The following is a 6,363-nucleotide window of genomic DNA, read 5'->3' on the forward strand; positions in this document are numbered from 1 at the left end:
GGGAACCTGCTAGGACCTTCAGGAGTGCTTCGCACCAACCCCCCGTGGGCTCCTAGGGGCGCCCCAAGCTGGCGACCCCAGGACCCAACGAACTACCTCCGCAGAGTGGCCTTCCTTCCCGTATCAGTTCTCACAATGCGTCACTCGGCGTTTGTCTTATAGGCGGGGGGGGCCACAGCTCAGGACGGACCAGTCGGATCTTGGGCCAAAACGGGAAGAGTGGACATTGTTCAAGTTGGCAACATGGGCTCGAAACCCAAGGGATTACCGTTACTCGAGTACGGTGCTCGAGTACAAGTATACACAGATCTCAAGCCTCAATAAGCCCCTCCCGAGCCAAACTGTGAAGTTCGAGGTCTGTGCGAAAGCTGCCAACATGGCTCAACGACTCCCTCAACAGAAAACCGGGACCCCAGAGTCAAGCTACCCAACCCCGGCCAGGCTCCACCAAAAAAAACAATAGCCACGGCATTGGATAGCAAAGGGTGACAGCCATGTATTGTGATTTTTGAAATCTTGAAAAAATCTTTCTTTCTCAAACACACCATGCTTTAACCTGATCTAGTAAAGGTCTCTAGAATGTTCGTTGGTTTTCTCGACATCCAGCTGGCTTTTAGGCCCAGAAGTGCCCTTATAGGCAGGGTGGTATCCCTTCTTTCCATGATAATAGGTTGCGGCGTTGTCTCAGACACGATGGATTCTCCCTCCCAAGTTAGCTCAAAATGTCGACACCCAGAAACCGCAATGCCTGCTGCATAGAAAAAAAAACTGGGATGACATGAGGGGTTACCTTATCGCATCTTCGACCACTAACATCCATCCAGACCCTTGTATACCGATCATTGGCGACCCTCGCCCCTTGCAGATACTGGGGGACAACAGGTGGGAGTGAGGCAAGGGAAAAGGTTGGCGCGGCGGTGTCGCCAAATTTCCGCTCAGGTGGGGGCTGTTATGAGACCTTATGATTTTACAGCCTACGGATCTGCCAGCGTCACTTGGTGACGGGTGTTGATGCGAATTTTCGGGACACTTTGTTCGCAAAACACGGGCATTCCGTGTCCTGCTACGAGTACTATAACTTGCTTCAAATAAGGGGGACCCTCTCAGGTGTGCGGGATCTTTAGGTGCATCCACATGCATGGAAACCTTGCAGTTGACTCATGAGTAAGCATACTCGAGTATCAATGCATTGAAATCATCATATCTCAAGCACTCCAAAGTAATTCGTGATAGGATCGGTGAGAGAACCAAAAGTTTGTTCGTCAAGACTTCGTAAACCGGAAAACAGAAACGCCTCTACTCGAGAAGGCGTTCAATAGGAGCTACCTATAAAAGAATGAATGATCGAAGCTGAAAACCATTCTTAGCAGATGTGGTATATGTGGAGTGGTGAGCGTCACACAAAATCAAGCCACATCTGCAATGAAAATGCGCCCTTGCAAGTGCACGATAGCGCCCAATAGGGAAAGTTGAGCATAGTCGCACTAGGCTCAGAGTTCAAGGTATCCGGATCATCAAGATCAGGGACAGCGAGGTGTGACTGTTGTGCTCAGGCATCGATGAGAATGGCCCGACAGCTAGGAAATTCTAGAGGCCGAACCATCATACCCTCGTGAGAAATAGAATAATGGGCTTGGTTTGATATCAGGCAAAGTAGGAAGCTTTTGACACATCGAATCCCTGTCCATACCCGAGTACGGGGTTTTCTGCCACCCTGGCGCCTCCAAGGATCAAAAGGGGGGGTTTTTTTTTATAGTACTCATTCAGAGACACATTCCTCCATTTGTACAAGTTGCAAATACTTGGAAGCTCTTAATGTCTCCTGTTCGGTTAACATGTTATCCTTCACATATACATTCAGCCTTATTAGGTGATTGATAATAGCCTCAATATTTGAAAATACTGTAGTAAGATATGGAGTTACTTATTTCTTCATCTTTCTACTATACTGTAACTCTCCTACCTATACTGGAAGAGATTGGTTTATAGCCTGTATAATTACATGTTTACCCCTTTGTCATAATGGAGTAAGTATGATATCATATCTTTTCTATATTTTTCAAAACAGCTATTTGGTTCCTAGATAATTCCATTTGATTAAGTCTTTTCACTAACTTATATACCATTTTAAGGGTGATTCAAGTTGAATGTTTATGGAAAGATAGTTAGTATTAATCGGTCTACTGTACTTCAATATTAATAGTTTCAAGAGGTTTTTGAGTACTTATATCATAATTGTAGCCAGTTACTATAGCCCTTGATTACTTGCTTGTTTGTAGTCATGGACACTGCTTTAGAATACCTGCCAGCTTAATATAACATTTTGGTTCAATCTTACTTAGTGGCTTAATATCAAATATTATGGCTTAAAGTCACTTTATAGCTTATCATAAGATGAGAGAAGAGATATTATAGTTGTATTATCATACTTTAATTTATACTATTTAAGCCTCTTTTCTCAATTTAGTATGTTGCTTTAAATTATTTCTATAATTATTAATTTTAAGACATATCTTTATAGGTTTAAATACCTATAAACCTTTTTTTAAAATATACTTTTATATAATTATGTAAAGAATTAAATTCAATTTACTTTATTCTTTTTTTCTTGGTATTTTGTACCTACCTTAACTCTTTTTCTGTTCTTTTTATTTTAAAATTATCTGTTCAAATTCTGTTTAGTATTTTTATACTCCTTATTAACTTAATAAATAGTTATAATGGTAGCCTGAATACTTATACTACTTAGAGTGATGTGATAAAGCTACAACATGATTAAGTAATAAAGTAATATTAAGTAGTAAATTTAGATATTACTGTAACGATCCTACTCTGACTATGTTAGCTTTTCAACTAGTAATGACTTTACCTCTTTGATAACACAATAGCTCTAAGACTTCCTCGTCTTTGTTACCACCTTTGATAATGCCTAACAGTATTATCTTAGTCTCATCTTTTTCCGATCAGTGAGACCTCTTTCTCATGTAGTGTTGCAGGAGATATTTGTGTATAGATAAAACTAAAGATTCAACTCGTAGTATAGGAAAGAACTTAAACAGTTAGGTGAGGAGTTTGTACAGGAGGTCTTTTTTTATTTTTATTATCATCATATGATTTGTTCTTAAGGTACAAGAAAACTGCATACAGTGCTAGTTATAGAGTAAACAAAACCATATCCTCCTCGGACCAAGAGAAAATCCATACCTCTAAGACTTCATAATATGGGCCCAACCATACAAATTACAAGGACAATCAACACAGGTGTCCTGTCTGCAGACCTCACAGCTTGAACATGATAGGATCTCGCCTAAAAGCTAACCAGATACTCAAGAAGATTTCTAGCCCAAAAGAAAACCCTTCTACTAACTGCATGTAGGTAACAGAAAGGAAATCAAACAAGCTGGGCAGGAAAGTATAAGTAAAAACTCTACGTATAAACTACCAAAAAACAATAAAGGAAAGTAAATCTTGGCCTACTGTTGCTAAACTGGTATGTATAAAGCAGCTCCCGAAGTGAGTAGCTAGTCAGTGGACTGAAGGCCAATGCCTCTAGCATGCTGAACCTGGGAAATAGGACAATATCATGGTATGCAAGCCAAGAACTGGTATCATAGTACCAGATGCAAGCAGTGGATGTTTTAGCAGAGGGAATGCTGCTCAACAGTAGGATACCAGCCAAAGAACAACCCTGGTGTTAGGTGGAGACAATGTTAGGCAGAAACAACCTGATAGACCTCAGAGTTGTCTAGGCCAACCAAGATTCGTTTCTGTAGACGGATATTGTCTAGAAAGACTCGGATTTCACTCATTTTATTTATAATTACTAAGAGTGAAGCAAGTAGGTTAAGTAGAATAGAATCTTGAAAACAATATTATAGTGTTATAGTCTCTTATCTGTTACTTGATAATGTCTAAAAGCTTGAGAGGCACTTTGATATTTATATTCCATATCTGAGTATTTGTAGACTATATCTATCTATTATACAACTATGTACTTCTCTGATTATAACTTGTAATGTTGAGTATTCTTCAAAGGTGCGAATACTGGGAGACCCTGAAAATCATGACACCCTCTTCGGTAATTATAATATTTGCTAACTAGGAACTATGTTGTTTCCAATAGTAATTATCTGATCATCAGAGTCTTTAGACTTATAGCCTAGTTTTCAATTTGAACTGAGTTGGCACCAATTGTGGCCATTATTAATGAAATGATCATTTTCATCAACGGGTTATATCTGCAGAGGTAGTTATAATTGCAACCTTCCTGAGTTGCCTGACTTCAAACTTCTATAACTCCATATCCAACCAAAAGATATCTTCTAGAGGACTGCCTACTAATTTGTAGGAAGCTATTCTACTAGATTGACATATAATTCCTCGGTTAGTAACTCTTGTTTGCTCTGGGTAAGAGTGTTTCAATCACCATTCCAGTATTGCAATTCAGTTCCGCAATCTCAGTACATTCCTAAACTCAGTTGTAACACTCCCTGAAGTCTATTGGCTTATGTTGTAGTATTTCTCGGAGATCTTGACTCTTCTGGTTATTGTAGAGTGGGTGCAAATGTATTGATTTCTCGTTGAGATCTTTTACAATTTGATACGATGTCCTTATGCAAAAATGTCCCATTACTTACAGCCTATTCCCTTGACATCACATATTTGAAGCCTAGTAACTCTCTGGGTAGTTGACAGATATACTCAGTTCTACTTTCCAGACCTAGCCGAAGGTCCCTTCCAATATATCCTAAGAGTAGGACCTGGTTGAAGAGACAGCAGTAATGTATACAGTGCTATTCTTGCACCTTAAATTCTGTAGCATTATAGTCACAGGACGCAGCTAAGATTGATATGTATGATAACCTGCAGGCCCTGTAAGAGAGCGGGAGGGGGGTGTTGGAGACTGGTGATTCTGATTCTGAGTGGGGTTACCCAACTTAGGGTGGTTCCTAGGTATCAATATCTGGTATTCCTAACAGACAACATGTATAGACTCTGAGTTGCCAAGGACAATTGAGATTTGTTTCGGAGGAAGAAGGTTGTTGAGGAAGGCTTAAAATATACTAGTCTTTTTTTATAACTACTAAGAGTACTAAGAAGTAGGTAAAGTACAATAGTATCATAAGAACAATATTATCTTGTTAAAATCTCTTCTCTATTGCTTGATAATGTGTAAAAGCTTAGCAGGCACTTCAATATTTATGTTTTGCATCTGAGTATTGACAGACTACATCTATCAATTATACAAACTATGTACCTCTCTGGTTGTAACTCACAACATCAAGTATTTTTCTATTGGTACGAATACCTGGAGATCCTAAAAGCCACTATACCTTCTTCAGTTATTACTATTTTGCTAATTCGGAAACTATGCCGTTCCTAATAGTAATTATCAGATCTTTAGATTCATTTGACTAATAGCCTACTTCTCAAATTGAACTGAGTTCAGCCCAGTTGTTTTCCTTATCAATAAAATGATCAGTTTCATCTGCAGGTTGTATCTGCAGAGATAGTAGAAAATTCAACTTTCTGTCACGAATGTAGCTTGGTATGGAAAAGGTTTTCACATAACTGATGATTATGAGGCATAAGTATATTATTGTTTCGCACCTATAACCACTTGTAGTCATATGACTTGCTTAGGTTATGATTTGTTATGTTTTGTACATAACTCGATTATGACTCAGAAGATGTGCACCTGGGGACTGTGCCTTGAAAGTATGCCTTGCAGATATGCCTTGCTCATACAATATATGTTTCAGACATGACCTTATTATGTGATCATGGGTTTTACGCATGTGAACACTTTGGGTCATATGACTTGTTTATTATGTTATGATTGGTTTATGAGTTTTTGCACATGACTTTGCTACGAGATCATAGGATTTGCACATGTGACTGCTTTGGTCATATGATTAAGTTGTTATAATTTGGCTTCACGCATGTGACCACTTTGGATTTCTCGACTTGGGACGGAAAGAATCCTATATAAGGAGGCCAGTACGGCTGAGGAGGATGAGTTCTTCTTGCTTTGTTTTAAGTACTTTCCCTACTTATTACTTTAATGAATATAAAACACCTTTATACTCTTTATCACTATTACTATCTTTATTGCTACTATAATAAGAATAATCTTCAAGAAGGAGAGTTAGAGAAAACTTATGATATGCATTCTCAATAGAAGACAAAGGTCTTGTACTATCAGTAACATAGACAAAGGCCTAGTGCTATTGTAAGGCAAGAAGAAGAAAGAAGAAGAGAAGTATAATTCCTCATCACCAAGAACAAACCATCTGAAGGGAGATCATTACATTACAAAACATCACCAAAAGTGACACCTAACAATACAAGATGGCTTCTGTC

This window comes from Tuber melanosporum (assembly GCF_000151645.1).
Source record: "Tuber melanosporum whole genome shotgun sequence assembly, scaffold_35, strain Mel28".
Classification (NCBI taxonomy): Eukaryota; Fungi; Ascomycota; class Pezizomycetes; order Pezizales; family Tuberaceae; genus Tuber; species Tuber melanosporum.